At 44.7% G+C, this 18368-nt stretch overlaps 1 protein-coding gene across 2 annotated transcripts in view; it reads right to left on the bottom strand.

The window, feature by feature from the left end:
- ACBD6 (acyl-CoA binding domain containing 6) overlaps window positions 1-18368 on the bottom strand; it is an 80267-nt gene that overhangs the window by 5265 nt on the left and 56634 nt on the right. The gene's annotated exons all lie outside the window — the stretch shown is intronic.

Below are 18368 nucleotides of genomic sequence, written 5' to 3'. Positions count from 1 at the left end.
TTCCCAGACTCCTGTGTCCCCTCCCCAGGCTTTGTCACAGTTGATGCTTCACATCCAGCATTGCAAACCCAGGCACCTCACCCTCACACAGCCTCATTCCGCCACCAGAACAGGCGAAATAACAGAAAGAAAGAATTACTGGCCCCTTTGCTTTCACTACCCCAACCAGGATTAGCCTCTAATTCAGTTCTTTGCCTCCTTAATTTATTTGCATCTGTCCATGGAGACTTAAGTTTTTAATTACCATCATCTTTGGGATTAAGGTGCAAATTCTGTAGTTTGCTGTAGATTCTGGAGCAGGTGAAAGAGAAAAGAACAGGACAACAGGTAGAAATTCCACTCATAGCTGGAAGTCTTCTGGTTTCCCAGTGTGTTATTCTGTTTGATATTAAGCCTGTTGAGCTGAGGAATTAGGAAGGACCTGTGTTTTGGGATGGGAGGTGCCATGCTTTGTACCAACATGACAACCGTGGCAGCAACAGGGATAAAAAGCCAGATGTAACAGGCATTTGCTGCCTAAATACCTATTCCATGTCTTTTCCAAGCAAAGGGGTGCAAGGATCAGATTTTTCCTTCCATGTGCCACTCTGTCCCCTTCATGTTACTCAGAGCAGTGTTTGAAGATGCCTCATTTCAGGAGCCTATTTCTGCCCAGAATGTGGGAAGCATAAAGCAAATGGGTGTCATTAGATGGTACCACAAACCAAAGAACTGAGGGAATCACAGCCAGCATCCATTGATTATTCCACACTAAGGTAACCAGTGTAAGGCAGTGCCCCTGAGCTCCCCTTAAGCACATGGCTGCTCAGAGGAGTGACAAGGCCAGCACTGACTTCAGCAAAATATGGAGCAGAGCTGGGGAAGGAGAGGCGGGAACGCTCAAATGAGTTATTGGAAAGGCAGGATGTCAAATGTGTGGCCTGGGGGATGGGAATCCAGCTCCTCTGCATCACCACCTCCAAGACTGCAGCCAACAAAACCCACAGGTGAATGGGACCGGAGCCATGCAGCAGAAACCCCTTCCCACGGGAGCTCTTTGCTGCAGAACTCCCTATTAAAACAGACAGGACTGCTCCAGGAATCCTACAGACATTTGTTCTTCTTCCAAAGGCCTGCAGAAAGCACTGCTGTTTCAGCAGCTGGCTGGGGATAACAAGGTTTTTTATTTCTCTTAGATGTACTTCCTGGCATCTGCTGGGCTAAGGAGGGAGCGCAGGTCTCGGCATAGGAAATGCATCCCTTTAATCCCAGTGTGGTTTTTAAAAAGAGCTATTAATCCAATGTTATGCAAACATGGTTTGCACTTTATTTACGCTGTGGATTTTCCCCCTGCTTTGAGCCTGCCCAATGGCCAAATGCTATTTGTTACACTTCTCAGATGCTGTGCTGTTTGTTTCTATTTCCTCTGTGACAAATTTTAATCCAGGTAAATGGAAAAAGCTCTAGTGTGGTCACTCACTAAAGGCCTTGAAAGCCCTCGGGAAGCTGCTGATCTCAATCCCTCTTTGATTTGGCTTTTTGGAGCACCGTGGCTAATTGCAGCCTGATGTACCCGGCTGCTCCAGGTAGGGCAGCGCTGAGCCTTCAGAGCAAAATGGTCACACCTGGAGACTAATCAAAGATGGGCTGTGAAAGTCAGGATTACAGCTCCCTTTGTGGGAATTATGTGAAACAAATGTTGCCTGCCAGGCACTGAAGTGTCTGTTTTGCAATCAAACACCATGTGCAGAAGATGAGTGAAGATGAATCGTAGCTGGCCTCGATGCAAGGGGTATTTCCTGATGTGCCATAGAAAGCAGAGGTCTCTTCAGCATCTTAATGCCCTTCTCCTGAGATGTGCCTGTGTTAGGATGGATGATCCCAAACAAGGAATGGGCAGGTACAAGCCTCTGTCCTCACCCCATTGGCATCAGCCAGGAACAGGGCATCTGGAGCCCATCCTCTGCAGCTGGGAGATGCTGGCAGTGATCAGATGGATCCTCTCAGCAGATGGACCAAAGAGAAGGTGCTGAGAAGGAAGCTGATGTTGAGTGGGGAAGAGGAGATAGGCAGCTCTAGGCCAACACTGAGCCAGGATGCCTCTGAGAAGTGCCCCTTGATGCCTCTGTATCAGCTGGAAAAACGTCACTGTCATAGGTTAAAAAGGAGGAAACCTGCTCTGATTCTGTGAACTTCAGCACAAAAAAGGGGAAAAAGCCAGGCTCAAAGCAGCAACACACCTTCTGTAAAGGCTTGCAAGGCACTGGTAGGCCCTTGTCCCAGAGCCCTTTTAGCAATTCTCCATTTGTAAATAGGAGGAGCTTGTGGAAATGGCATAACTCACACAGGCAGAAAGTGACCAGGAAGGAAAGACCATGACACCCCCAAATGTAGGAGTGCTCAGTCCCAGACAACAGATCTGATTCCAAGATTTCCTCTTGCCTCCTACTGCCATGTGCCACCCCTGGTGGCTTCTACAGCTTCCTGGCACATCTGGCCATGTCAGGGTGACAGCTGAGCTGCATGGCCTTTCTGGGAGATGAAAACCCATGTTTACCCAAACCAGTGTCTACCAAACCCATCAAAACCCATCAAAAAAAAAGATAATACAAAATCACTGGTACTTCCTATGTGCATGGTCTGTGACAGATGTCACTCAATGAAAATCCAACTACCAGTGGATAACTTATTGGATAACAGGATTTTGTTCTGCTCCTGAGAAATCTAAGCAAGAGAAATGGGAGAAGATGGACCGAGCGCAGATGGACCAACTGTCTTATCTGCTAAGTGCTGCTGTGGCTGCTGCACATGAATTGTGTCTCATAAGTGATAGGATTATATCGGTGTTGCCATCCCCTGTCCATTCCTTGGGAATTTCTGTTCCCTGCTTAACCTAACACAAGTTATGGACTGAAGGGCAGAGACAAGGAAATGACTTGGCTAAACCTGCTGAGATGCTGTGCACTCTGTAAGACACAATTTGCCATTTCAAACACACTTTGACTGGCCAGCGTCTGACTGTGGTTTCATGGGACAGTTTGAAAACCAGTGCTGTATAAACACTGATAGCTCAGAGCTGCTTCATTCACCCTCCAGGCTGTGTGCAGTGGCAGGGTGGGCTGGAGGGAGACACCACCTCTTCCACCATCTCACATGTTTTGTGCAGCACCAGTGGAGAAAGAGGAAAAACAAATCCATTCTGATTACCTGGGTAAGTTTTGGTCCAGCCTGACTCCATACTGGGGATGAAGCTGGGGCGTGCTCTTTATTTTAAGGTATTTTTTCCCCTGTATCTCCTTTCTGCTCATTTGTGGCACCTTTGAAGGTGCACTGCTCCTTCCCATTGACAGACTTGGAATGCTGGCAGGGATCGCAGGAGATAAGAACGATGAGGTGATAAGAGTGTTTAACAGGGTCCTGGGCAGCACGATGGGCCAGAGGGAAGAGAAATATTTACACTACATCTTGAGAAGGTGAGTGAATAAAAAGGGCCAGAATAATACAGACTCTGAACAAGCAGCTATGCTTAGGAGCTGTAATATAAATCTCTGCAGCCTCACGACACACACTCACTCAAGCCAGGGAGATGAAAAATAGCAAGAAAATACTTCCCTCCACTTTTAAAAAGGGTTTTATTTCTCATTTGTTTCTACTTTAGACTTCAACTTCCCAACAATTTACTTTAACCTCATCATCATTCTCTGAAATTTTCTCTCCAAGAAGACTGAGGGTAAGGCTACAACTTAACATACCATTATATTTACATGCTAATACCCACCAATACTAAAACCAGGCAATAGGGAAAATATAACCAGTCTGAACTCCACCAGATAATTCAACAGGAGACATCCCCATGTGCATCCTTGATCCCAACTCCAAGGCAGCTCAGGCACTCCTCAAGGACCAACATCATGGGACAAAGGATACAGAGCAACCTCTGCTAGAAGCAAAACCAAAAAGCATGCTCTGGTCGTGAACAGCTGTTTTTTGGGGATTGCAAATAACCCAGGCTGACAAGTGCAGGGCATCCTCTTAAATTTGGTTCCTCAATTAACTCTCTCACCTCCCCTGTGTGTGTGCAGGTTTGGCAGGGATCCTTTTCTCACTGAGCTGTGCCTCTCCAAGAGGTCTCAGCTCTCTCTCCTCTGCTCATTCCTCCCATTCTGACCATTTCCTGCACTGTGCCAGGCAGATATCCCCCAGGATGGAAGGTGCTAGACTGGTTTTTATCATCACCTCTTGGGCCCTTCTCCAGAGCCTACTGCCAGGCTATCATTTGGCCTATCTTCTAAGTGCCTCACAGATAAATTAGATCTGCATAGAGAAGCAATTATTACATTTCTAATGGCATGAACCCTTACAGCACAATCTGCTACTGAAAGGCAAAGAAAATTGCATTAGCTTTTGTTTGACTCAAAATTATGATCAAGGGAAGAGGTATGTTGAAGCCCTTTAAAGCCAAGCCTCTGAGCTGGGGATTTTTCTGTCTGGGGACCTCCCTGCTCATATTCACTGCTGGAGCTCATACTCGTGGTTCATTTACGAGGACTAATTTGGAGAAGCCTCTGCTTACGAAGCTGCAGTTCAAAGCAGATCTAAGAAAGCTCAGAGAGAAGAGGATGCCCAGGAACCACCACTGGCTCCCTCCTGAAGCCTGCATCTGCTAATGCTCCCAAACACCCCCAGCCCGAGGAGTTCAGTGTGCCAGGGTTATGCTAATCCCTCATCGCCCTAGTTTCTAACTGGTGCTGTACCTAAATTTCCAAGTGCAATTTCAGTGGGATTTATCACATCTACTATGATCAGCATGTAGTGCTGCTGGCACAGATACAGGCTCTCAATATCCCACTGCAGACATGGCTGTCATTAATTGCAGAACAAACTGATTTCTGAACCTATGCAGCAGCTCATGCAGCAACACTGAAACTCTCAGGGATGTTTTGCTGTTGAGCATTTTCAACCCATTTTGCAGCCAGCACTCTGTGCCCAGCTGTGTATTTGGACATATTTATAGGTTATCCAAATAATATTTGCTACTGCCTGTTACTTTCAGCACCAGACATCTTGCTGCTCATCCAACAAGTGTGTTGGTGCAATAGAAAAACTGCCAGGAAGCTCAAAAATGTGTTTGGAGAAGTCAATGCCTAAAGGTGTAACAAGTGTCACGGCAAACCATGATGGCAAATGCCATCCCAAGCTATGGACAGGATGATATTCCAAAGGGCAGGATGCTAAAATCCTCTTCTCAGGGTGCTTCCCTGCCCCCTCCCTGCATAAAAGTTAGTGCTCCTATACTGCTTTATCACTTTAGCATGGCTGAGGCAGATACCTGCTTATTTAAGGGGCAGGATAAATGGGCTGAGACAGCTTTCCCATCCCCAATTCACTAGGGAACGCTTGGAAATTCCACCTGACACGGGACCGCTCTGTGCTCTTAAACAATCTCCCGTCTGATCCGATTGTTCCCCAGTGGGGAGGCAGGCTGCAGCTAGCTCAAGAGTCATTGATTGGATTAACAGCCTAATTCCCAACAGATGAATAGAATACTGATGTCTTGTCAGCCCACATCATAGAAGGAAAACACAATCTGCTTCTACAGCCCCGAAATTTAACCCTTTGCTTCCCTGCTCCCCCCTCCCCGGGGCTGGATGCAGGGTCCAGCACTTTCAGCTGGAGATCCTACCTATTTAAATGAGAAAAGATTTATTAACCTTTGGGACACTTTGCCTAATCATCGACATGCCATGAGATCACATGGTATTTCCTGTAAGAAACCCTCTTTTTCACTCTTTCCACACAGAAGAAATTCATACCAGGGACCTTTATTATTTTTTCTCCTCTCTTTTCCACCTGCCAATACAGGGAATGCTGTATGCTTCACAGTAACCTGCTGAAAATTCATCAGCTCCGTGCTACTTATCCTGAAACATACAGATATTGAACGTTTTCTGAGTCTATCATTTGATCAGCAGGATGGCTCTGCCTGGAAAGGAACATCCAGCTGTGCTGCAGGAGAGGCATCCCTGCAATGCCCTCTCCCTCCAACAGCTCTTGGCAAGCCGTGGGGCAGGGGAATGAAGCTGGGCACATAATTTGTTCTTGGAGAGCTCCTGTTCTCCACCTCCTAATGGAGACACTAATGTTTTCTTACCTCATAGAAAGACTGTGATAAGAAATTAATCGCTACTGGTCAAATGTTCACTACCACAGAAGCAGGACTGTGTGCATATTAAAGAGATTCCCCAAGAAAAAAATTCATTTATGGAGTCCGTGGTACTGTCTGCATTTATTTCCTTTTTCAGGAGACAAGAAGAAATAGAAATCATCTGATTTTAAGGAATTAATTCAAAATGACCCTATTTTTTTCTCAGATCACTGGGGTCCATAACGCTGTGTGGGTTTTTTTTATTTTTGCCTTCCAACACTCACCTTTTAAGCTTGCATTTACAAAACAGGCAGGTATGTGAGGGTGTTACTGTGAGGGTGGGGAGGCCCTGGCACAGTTTTCCCAGAGAAGCTGTGGCTGCCCCATCCCTGGAAGTGCTCCAGGCTGGGCTGGATGGGGCTCTGAGCAACCTGGTCTAGTGGGAAGTGTCCATGCCTATAGCTAGGAGCTGGAGCTGTATAGTCTTTAAGGTCCTTTCCAACCCAAACCACTCTAAGATTCTATATATTTTTTGAAGATTGCAAGGTGTGCATCACCCAGGGTGATAGGCCAGGTCGTGCTGCTGAAGCAGAAATAAGGTATTTCCAATTTTATTTGGATTTACAGCTCATGTGCAGAGTGGAAACACTCCCTCCATCACTCCTTAACTGTAACAAACTAATTAGCCCAGCACTAACATGACCAATAGGAGAGACAGCATGAAAGGATGGAAGTGCACACCCTTTTTTCCCCCCCTTCTATAACCAGTAGCTGCTAGTCATGACCATTTTCTAGACTACAGGGTCTCATAACATTGTTATTCATATAATAAACTTTCTAAGAGACTGAATGAAATAAACAGTCCTTCCCTCTCCTGGCTTCCAGTACATCAACCTTACAGACAGTCCTCTCTTCAGAGAGTGTGCTCACAACATGGGCAGTGGGGTGGCATTAATGACAGAGCTGCCCTAACCAAAATAATTAGCCAGAGACGCTTCATCAACTCAAACAATTCAATTAATGCCCAATTATTAATATTTTAAAGTGGTTTAAATTATCAGCTCTTTTTTTAGAATTTGAAACCATAATGTTTAATTTTCATCCTAGATGTGAATTGTTCCAGAATGGCAATAAATAAATCAATCAATCCAACGAGCTCTGTCCAGCCCAGCCCCTGTCCTGCAATATGGGTGCACTGGATTCATGAATCCAGGTTAAGGATAGGGACTGGGGCAGTTGTGCCCTGGAACTAGCAGACTGCAGGTTTTATAAATACATACAGAAATAATTAAAATCTAAGGGGTTTAGAAGGGTTAATCTCCTTTAAATAATCTCTGCCACAAAGCCTGTAAAGTCACTGCTGGCACGATGCCCACAGGGGACCGGCTGTCGGGTATCAGGACAGCACGTGTGGATGGGAGCAGGGAGATTAGGAGGCAGAGGTGGCCCATCAGTGCTGCTGCCCCTCAGATGGCTGCCCCAGGCACTGCAAACCTGCAGGAGCAGGGCTGGATCCAGCACCAACCTGCAAGTCAACTGCCACTTGCTCCACCTGATTAAAGAGAGAGAAGGATGCTTGATTAGGGAGAGCATTGCTGCCACTGCTTGGTTCACCTCAGCCCGTGCTGACTGCAAGGTAAATGCTGGCTGATATTTATTTAAAGGGATTCAGGGCTTTGGAAGTAACTCCTTTTCCTCTGCAGGCTTGAACCTAAAGCCCTGCATGATGGACGAGATGTCGCACTTTTAATTGTCAACTATAATGGCTCAGAGCTGCCACTCTGCCTTTCCAGATGTCCTCTTTGCAGAAACTGGCATTTAAAGCCAACAACTGAGTGGCCATGAGAGAGAAGAAGATCCAGAAGAAAGCAGAGAAACCACTCCTACGTGGGCTAAAGCAGTGCCTGCCCCAAACCCATGGGTTTGATTCCCTTGACTTGGGCAAAGGCAGGCTCAGCTGAAATGCCCAGGAATGCCATGGCAGAGCTGGAGGTTGTGTTGTGAGGACAGGCATGGTTGCAATAAAAGCCAAGTCACAACATGCTGTAGGAGGAGCAGAGGTGTTGCTAACAGCCCAGGGAGCCTTTTCTCCTTCAAGTCAGTGAGGATAAAGACTTTGGAGACTCTTTTGGTGCCATCAACCTTCCTTGACTTGGTGTGCAAAATCAGCACTTTCCATGCTGAGACATTCTGAAGCATCCTCTGAACTCATTAGATGAGATTTGGATTTTATTAAGCCAAGTTTGAGAAAGCCTGGGCTAGCAGGGAAGCTGAGTTCCAGTGGCACACAGCCCTCAGCATGAAAAGCATATTTTTATCTCTTCTCCTTTAGTGCCAGGAACCTTGCTCAGACATCTCAAAGCACCTGAGGATAGTGCTGTGCCCTGCAGCCTGCAGACAGCCTTTCCTTTCCAAGCACGCCTGTTCCTTAAGGATGATGACTCCTCTTTGTGGCTAATCTGGAATTAGAGAGGACGTTTGCACACTCACAGCCGTCTGCCAGAGGGGGAAGGCATCACAGCCTGGATCCTGCCTCGCAGTGGACCACTGCCAGGGAGAAGCCAACTGCATGTGTTGACTTAAGAAGCTCCCATCTCATCACCTCAAAGGGTTGCTGTTTTTGTGACCTCCAGCAGCCTTTTAGCAGCCTCTGTGAATTGTATTAGTAGCTGATTTACCATTTGTTATTTTATAAGGCATGAAGCTGCTCTTTCATTTGCTCATGCACCACCAAGTACAACTACACGTCAGACTGAAAACTCAGTCTGTGATCCCTGATGGAAGAAGGGAGCAATAAATAGTGAGGGAAAAGGTTTATTGGTACTGCTTATTCACAGACAGTCAGGTTTCCAAACAGCTATTAATGAAGTGCTACTACTAAAGAAAGAAAGAAAAAATGCCTGGAGAAAACTGCCTCAGGACATTAAACTCTATCAGTAACTGGGATTTCCTGATGCAGCCACAGTGCCATTAAAATACAGCTGAACTAAGTACTTGCAGTTTGGTCTGTCATCAGGTATTTAGTGAGATGCAAAATTGATCTTCACTTTAAAGAGCTCTTTCAAAGTCTAGAGGCAACACTTGCTCTCTTTCTGTGCTGTATAATAGAGGAGTTCCTAATGAAATTCAGCAGGAACTGGAGGCAACCAGGGGAAACCACAGCCAACTTTATAACAGACAGATTTATGTTCAGGGGTGTCCTGCTCTTCGAATGAGTTATTCTGCACAGGGCAGGGATAACAGGTTCTCCATTCATGGCTTGCACAAGCGTGGCAGAAGGTCAAGTTCCCTGGTGGTGCTGGCTCTGTGCTGAGGGCTGGGGCTGCTGTCACATCTGGGGCTGGGCTGAGCAGCTCCATCCCATTTCCCACTAAAGCAGCCCAGGGAGCCCACTGGGACCAGCTGGGCCTAGAACTGGGCCCAGCCCATCAGAGCAGATGGCAGGTGCTGGTGGTGGCAGCCCAAGTGGGGCAGTGCTGAACCAGTGACCTGGAGGTGAAAGGCTCCATATCTCCCATTATCAATCCCCAGAGCCACCTCCAGAGTAAGTGTTGATACATTAATCTTTCTGACTGATGGAAGCAAACATTCCACAGGGGGATCTTTATTTATATTGAGCCCAAATCACGCTTAAAAACATGAAGTTAAGGGCAGGCTTAGGTTCCAGCCTTCCATCAGAAACCTTCCTAGTTAATGCCACCCTTTTTCCCTTCCACATACCAAATTTAAAGAGCACGTCATCATGCATTAGTCTGAGCACAGCCCCACTGTGGATGGGTGCAGTAAATAATAAACTGGTGTTTGTGTTTCCTGCTGTGTATGCTGTCCTCCTAAATAGTTTAGTAAAACAGGAGTGTATTTCCAAGCACTGCTGGAGTGCCTCGATGAAGCATGTGGTGTAGGATAAATACCTCCACATCAGGACACTTTTCAAAGCCATCAGGCAGAGGGGTCAGTCTGTCGTGGGTTTTTTTAAAACTGCACAAGCTAATGCTTTAAGAGTGTCTTGATGGAATCAGGGAAATTGGATTGTCCCCCCATTTGCTGGCCTAAAACAAGGCTTTTTTTATTTATCCCATTAGAGGAACACAAGAGAAACCTTTTAAATGTCACTAAAATTTTCCCTGCATTGCAAAACCCAGTCAAAAGGGTTTTAATTTTTCCTGAGACCTCTTAAGTAATGCAGTATGTCAAGATTTAATACCTTGTGTGCAGGGGATTGTCTGTATATTGTGCTGTTTCACCAGGGTGACTCCATAGGGTTGGTCCTGGTCACTGGATTTGGTCCCTGTCAGCACTGAGCTACTCCAACAGCCCACACCACTTCAGATCAGGTCTGCTGAACAAAAAGGCAAGTGAAAATAAGATGAAATGAAGCTTTCCTTGGACCAGTCTGAGACTACCAAAAATTCAGCAGCGCTGCTCACTCTCCAGTGATTTTGTTCTGTGAGCTGGGACTCTCAGGTTTTAGAAAAGCCTGCCATTTTTAGGTTTTATTCACTTCTTTATAGGAGAGCCAGGGAGAATTGTCAAGAGGTGCTTTTGTACATAAGGCTCCACATTCCCCTGGGATATTTATGAAGACAAACAGGGCAATATCACAAGCAGAGCCCAGGATTGTAAACTAGCAGTGCACAACACACTAAAGCACATTGGTTAAAGATGGCAACAGGACCACAACACCTTTGAAGGCTGGGGTGGTGCCTGCTCCAACCCTTGCTGTCCCAAGGGCTGAGGGCACTAATGCCAAAACAGCTTCTCAGAGCCCCTTGGTGCTCATCCCACTGTCAGCCAGCCTGGGAGCTATGGGTGACCTGACCTCTCAAAGTAATCCTAACTAGTAACATCTGCTACTAAAACACAACATTATTTTGCTCCTGTGGGATATGGGAGTTCTCTATCCATACTTCTTTTTGCAGACAGTGAACACATCACACCACAGTGAAAGAGAACCTGGGATGCCAAATCATTTTGGGTTGAGTGTGTAATTCTCGCCAAGCCTGGTTTTGCAGAGAAAAGAGGAATTGGAGGACAATGAGCATCCAAGCTGGGGTTATGTGAGCCTCCAGTCTCTTGTTCCAGAATTCACACAGGTGCACTGAGAGCTGGGAAAGGTGAAGAGCCCAGGAGATCAAGCAAGAGGAGGCACATCCCAGCCTCTCAAACAGTCCCAACAAAATCCAGCCCTGAGACCAAGACACTGCCTACTGATCTTCCCTGTAGGGCTTCATAATCTATTTTACAAAATGTCAAAATCCAGCATGAAAATTGAAAAAAAAAAAAGGGGGTAAGGAGTAAAAGAAAAAAAAAAAAAAAAGCCAGACTGGCTGGTTATTGGACCAAGGGCTGTGTTAAAAGGATCAGGAGGTGGTGGGCCAAGCAGTGGGGAGGGGGAATGGGATAAAGTAGTGGGTCTAATCAAATCAGTTGAAAAAGCTGCAGGCTCTCCGAGTTAACCTTGCCAATCAGGGAGCGAGCGGGAGCATGTCTGCGCACACTAAAGCGGGAGCGCGTCCTTGAACCCGCGCGCTGCCCGTCCTCCCCAGCCCACGCACCCACACCCTGGGCAGGCAGCAGCAGAAAAGCCCAGGATTAGGCTCCCTCCTCAGCCTTGCTCAAGTGGAAATCAGCACTGCACAGGCAGCTTGGATGCTGCCCTGTGATTAGAGGTGAGCCCATGGGATTAAGCCGGCAAGAGTTGGAGAAATGTTAAAAAACAAACAAACCAAAAAGCAGGGAACAAAAGGAAAAGCCCTCCTATTGACAAATGCTGTTGCATTGAGCCTGGCAGCTGTGAGAGGCATTACTAACCTTTGCTAATGACTAAGGGCACTGAAGTCTCTTTAAAATAAATATTCACTAGGAATTACACGGGTAATCTAAAGGGATTATCCTGCTGCCTTAACAGGTCCATAACCTAAACATTAAATGGTCTACACAAGTGTTTGCATTAATTTTGACCCAAATCAACCCTTCTGCTAAAAGCTGTGGAAAGCCAGATTAAATTTTGGAAACCACAGGTCTGCTCTGAGTTAGCTTTCTTATAAACTCCTCCAGATCCTCTGTTTTCTGAAGGAAAAAGAGGGCTGAGCTCTTGGAAGCCAGGAGCCTGCCAGCAGCCAGGGAAAGGCTTTAGCAGAAACACACACTCAGAACATGAAGCATCAAGCACAAATCCAGTCTGCCACAAAATCCAGTCCCTGTTGTAAACGTTTCTGCGTTCAGAGTCTTGGCTCCAGCCTGTCTTCCCTGGGGAGACAGGGAATGCCCAGCATGGGGAGAAGGAGCTCTGCTGTAAAGAATGGGACAAACTGTGCCTCAGTTTCCCCACCTGTAAAATGTCATGTGCCTTCCATCTGGGGCACTTGTCGCTGTGCCTCGAACTCCTGGAGGGCAATTTCTGCTGGATCAGGGCTGTGTGTTTGAGTGAGGCTCAGCAGCTCATTCTCAGGGAGGTCAGGACAGCAGGAATTGAGGCCAGAGGGACTAAATGATGAGCTGAGAGCAGCTCCCATGCACCAGGTAAAGCTCCTGAGAATAACGTCATTGTCTGTGCCTGAAAAAGTACAGTCTACAAACACACAGATGCCTTAAAGCCACTATTCACAACACCGAAATTGCATTTGAATCCAAAGGTCCTATGAGACAGAAAGAGGGAATAAATAAAAGTACATCAATGCTTCCTTCCAGCAGGCATTTCAGAGCCAGAGTTGGATAAAGAACTCAGGGTCTTCCTCATTTCCCAGTCTTGTAGAAAATTAGGAAAGTGAGAGACATGATCAGGATGTTTGAAGCACAAAAATATGCCACACCAATGGATTTGAAGTGCTCGGGGTCCTTCTGGGTCCTCTGTACAGCACAGTGTAAAGAAGAATCCAACACAATGGGAAGGTGGCAGGGAAAACGGTCCAGAAAAAGCTCAATTTTTAAAAAGCTCACTATTTCTGATGAAGGGAAGAAAAACATGTGGAAGTTTAATATTTTCTAAAGACTTTTTTCAGAAGGTCCTACCTGGTTTTTTTTATGTTAGAAAAAGCCACAAAACCACAATACCATGAAAATCTAACCTGGTAAAACCTAATTTCAAAGGAAATTTTCTTTGAAAGCCGTGGCAATACAAGTGGAAGTGGTGTCTGAAGGCAGATGGAAGAGCCCTCTAACAGCAGCATTTTAAACTCAAACGCCAGGCAAACAGTAAGAGCAGGTGAAGCCACTTTTACACACCCTCAAGTGAAAAATCATCCCACTAAATGAGATTTCTTCCCACTGAAATACCTATTTTTATGAACTCCTGAATATATGCTAGAAAAAAAAAATTAACAGATAAAAACAACTTCTGTCTTTAAAGAAGATGAATTCTCCCCCTTACCTTTTAAGTAAACAAATAGCCTCAAAGTTTTCTTTCTTTATGTGCCAGGAACAAATGACAAACATCTTCCTCACTGAGGAGACCTGAAACGTTTAACAGGGATCCAGAGGACCTGCAAAGCATTGCAGGCTTAAAATTGGCAGGAATCACATTCAGGTATCTGTGACCAGAGAACACCTGTGGGACTGATAAATATTTACTGGTTTGTGCTGCAGCCACCAAAGGTGTGAGTGGAAGGGGAGAGATTTTTAGCAGTCACTTCTACTGCAGCTTTCCTCAAATCAACAAGAAGGCTCCCAGCCACGTTAAATATGGATATTCAACTATCAGCTGATTCTAGAAAAGCTCCATCAGAAAGCCATCAATCAATCCAGGAAAACTCACCCTGAGCACATCCTGGTCATGCCACAAAGCCTGCCAGCACCTAAAGCAGACTGGAAATGATGGCTCAAGAGCTCCAGTTTGTACTGAATGCAGCAGCCCTGGACACCCAATTCCATCTACCAAGAGTTTATGCAAGTAAAGCCCTTCTGGCTTTACTGGACTGCACCAATGTCTGATGCATGATGAACACGTAACTTGGATCTACAAATGTCCTGATCACTTTATTTCCCTTGGTTGATACAGGCAGCAAGGTTGGGAAAAGCTGGGCAATATCTGGAAACAGAGTGTTGCTTCATTTTCTTCCCACATCACGCAAGGTTTCCTAAGGAAAATGGGAGATTATTGACTTTGACTTCCCTCCCTCATGAAACATTTTCTACAGAACTTCAAGTCTTGTAACCAGGACTTGTAGTTCCCACACTCCTTTTGCTATTCTATTAATTGTTCTGCAAAACTTCCCTCACATCTCGTGACCCTGCGAAGGGAGAAGTCCCCAAGTCCCTGTGATTTTTATGCAGTTGTAGCTCTCATCAGAGCAACTGTGCAACAGCATAAAATTCAAAGATAGACAGCTTCCCTGGGTGGCTTTTCACACCTTGAGTGCTCAGGAGACAATACCCTTCTCTGAGAGGAGGCACAGTACTGGGGAGAGATGGTACATATTAATTTCTAAAAGAGGATTTTAATCATGCAACGTCCTCTGCAGTCGCACAGAATTTAATCTCATTGCTGACAGTGGGTGATGGGGGAGCATGTTAAGTGGAAAAGTTGTATTCAAGACCTTCTTGCAGATATGTGCTACAGGCAGTCCCTTGGGAGGAAGAAAATGACCCAAACCTGTCTCTGTGGCTGCTGACCACCCTGGCCTGGGCCCCATCTACTCACAGAGCAGAAATTCAGGCATACTCCCAAAGTTCTGCACAAGGTTCAAGTACACGTGGTAATACAGTTAGCATTTATCAAGCCTTACTTTACAAATATTGATTTATTAATCTAGGCAAGACCCAGGAATATACACACATAATATTCCCATGTTGGTTACAGAAACTGAGACACACAAAAAACGCCCACTGTCTGACTTGCTCAAGGTCAAACGAGGAAAAGCACCCACGGCCAGGATTAGTTTTGGGATGCTGAGCTCCCAGTGCTGTGCTGTGACTGTCAGGACACACTGTCCTTTTCCACACAAAGTCTTCCCTCTTCTACGATGTGGCTTCACCTAAGTCTACATTGAAGGACACTCTCACTTTGGGAAGGAAACACTGAAGTTGAAAAGCAAAAGCTGAGAACTCAGACTCCCAGCTGCTATGGAGAACCACCATGGCTGGGCTGGCACCTGCTTTTGCACAGCTGTCTTCGGTTTTCTTCCTCCTCTGCTTGCAGGCAGCTTAACCACGCTTGGTCAATGAAACAAGTGTTAAAGACAGAAATCCCAAAGGAATTAATGTAATTTGTTTCACCAGTTTTTAATGGTGTTTGTACTTGGAATTTGTACAGACTTAAAGTTTGTATGTGGAATCATGAAACAATTCTTTTTTAGAGGCTTCCATGAGGGCAAAGAATGCTGGTGGCAATCAGTGCCTAGGATGGGTGAAATCCAATGCTTTTTTTGTCTCCCTAGAATAAAAAATACTTCCCTAATAGATTCAAAGTTAGGGTACCCCAAATGATGACCCAACCCAATTCCATAAAATCCATACATTCAGTGGAAAAGGATGTGTGCTTTCAAGCAGCACATATTTGACAGCTACTTTCTAAAGCAAGTCAAACTACTGACCAAGTAAGGCACCCTAAGCATTCTTTTGAGGTATTAGACTAGTTTTGGACTCCTAATGATAAAAATTAATTATGAGACAACAACAGATCTACTGGCTTTAAAATGCTGAGGAATTGGAAAGAATGACCATATGCTTTTGTATACAAGAGCCTTTCCTGCAGTGTGGGAGAACTGTTAAAAGTTAAAGCATTTGAGTGATAAATACAGACTAAATCTGAAGGAATGGCCTTTAAAAGACAAGGAATTAGGAGAACCCTGCAGAACCCTGCAGGAAAGTCATGGTAAGGCTCTAGGCACAATTCTCTGTGATTTATGCTGCTGAAGGCACGGGATGTTCTGTCCACTCTCAGCTGGCCTGGAACACGGGAGGCGTTGCTGCTCAGCCAGCCAAAGTCCAGCCCAAAGTCTCAGGGTAGACAACAGACAGCATGAAAAAAGAGGATACAACTTTATCCAACACTGAATGTTTAATGATAGAATCAAGGCCTTTCTCCAGTTGCTCCTTGCTTTTCCTCCTGAAATCCTTGATTTTTGTTAACAAAACCTGAGGAAAGCTGACTACCTGAATGTGCCAGACATAGTCTCCTTTAAGTAGTATGTAATTAATAAATACAAAGAAAATTCTATTTAGTTCTTCCTTTCAAAAAGACACCATACCTAAGATGTGATTTTAATTTATTTTTAAGAAGCATTTTAAATTTTCCTTGTAAAGGTTTTTTAAAATTAAATTCTAATTCTATTCAGATGTACTTGGGCATAAGACAAAACAAAAAACCTAATAGTCTAACAGAGAAGAAATGTCTTATTTGCTGTTTTCTATCCTGATTAAAGTGTAAAAATTAAGAATGTTAATAGACTAGGTTAAACTACATAATTAAGCAAACACGGGCAGACACTGTGTACCTGATTAGCAAATGAAGAATTACATTTACTATAAAGGTTATGTTTAGCTGCAAATGAACACATTTTAATGACTACTAACCAATGAAAATCAACCTTCCCTTAGAAAAATAAGCAAGAACTAGATATAAATTGATTATTAAATCAATTAAGTCAATCTTAACCTGCCAGAATCTCCCTCATTAGAGTCACTGTTGGATGTAGAGCTGCTGCTCTATGGTATGGCCACACAGACAAACACAAAATGATGCAGTGCCAAAGGTACAATCATACACAGCCCCTTCCCAGCACATTCACCCCAAATGACACCTCAGGCTCCCACTGTCCATATCCACTAATGCATGGAGCCCATTAATTTGTCCTATTAAAGGAACAGAAAAAAAATAAAGTAGGTCCCTGTAAGAGCCTGAACTATTTTGAGAATCTAGTGAAGCCTGATTGACTTTTTATTTCTTAGGAAAAAAAAAAAAAAGGTGTTTAAATGTAAAGCAACTGGTTGCAGCATTGTAGGATTAGTTGGATGAATCCTTCTGTGGATATAATCAGCTTAATGGCAACAAAGATCACAGTGCAGTTAGTGCAGCTGTGACCCTCAGAGCATTTCACCAAAGGGGAAGGTTTGCACCAGGCTGGAACAGTCCCTTTTTATTTCCAACCTCTTTTATTTCCAGCCTCTTTCCCCCTCTCTCTCTCTCTCTCTCTCTCTCTGCAGTCAACATCCCATCAGCTCCATTAGCATGAGAGAATTAAGGAGGGAAATGGGTAGGGTGGAGCAATTTACGTCTGTGGGTCAGCATACTTACACAGCGTCATATAATTCAATTAAATGGACAAATAAAGTGGTGCTAGTTGTTTTCCAAACTCAGGTTAATTTTAACTTAATTCCCACACTGCTGTGGGCCAAAGGGCTGTCTGAGGCTGCCTTACATATGGCTAAATGGACAGCTGGCTGCTATGGAACAGACTTGCTCTTAAGAGCATCCTTACTCTCAGAATATTCTTAGTATCCTCATCTTCCCACAAAAAACCTGAACTTCAGACTGAAACTGAAGACATGATTCCCCTAATTACAGCTCTATTTGCACTAGCAAATTAATTGCTTTATATTATATCTTCTGTCACTGTTATATTGCAAAAACGCCCCAAACAGTAGAACATAATAGATGTGAGATTTTAGCTTGTCCTACAAGAAATAAGAAATGCTATTTTCTACACTTCCTAAATTAAGACTTCTATCATTTAATCTCCTGATCCACCTAGCACAGAGAGTATTAACACTTACAAAAAAGAAACAACTAAATCCTAATTTATTGATCACTAACTATTCTCTTTATGGGTTTTGCTTCCTCCAGGAAAAATCCCCTGAGATGCAGGTGAATGCACTAATGACTGAAAACCACTGAGGATAAATACAGAAGACCCACATATCTATTCTATGGAGGAAAGTGGTGGACATGTTGCTAAGCAGGAGCACCTTAGGAACAAGCTGTAGAGCTTGCTAAGGTTCTTCCCTCTCAGTTGGTACCACTCAGGCCCATGCAGCTGCACTATGGAACCAGACCTGTGAATGAGAACTAATTTCCATTTCCAGAATAAAGACCTTTTTGAGTACCACAATGTTATGAAGCCCTTAAAATAAATCAGTGCTTGAAGATCCACTGCACTTTCCATAAATAATGCAAGCGTTCCTCCTCTGCCTCGGCCAAAATTTCCTGCCTCCAAAACGTCAGTGCAACACCCTGCTGTCAACCTCCCCACCAGGAATACTTGCACTTCAGCACTTCTGCATGGATATAATTTGTAAAGTGCTAGGC

The sequence above is a fragment of the Taeniopygia guttata genome, chromosome 8 (assembly GCF_048771995.1).
Source record: "Taeniopygia guttata chromosome 8, bTaeGut7.mat, whole genome shotgun sequence".
Classification (NCBI taxonomy): domain Eukaryota; kingdom Metazoa; phylum Chordata; class Aves; order Passeriformes; family Estrildidae; genus Taeniopygia; species Taeniopygia guttata.
Note: the sequence above shows the minus strand (reverse complement) of the source record. Positions and strands in the feature narration are given on the sequence as shown.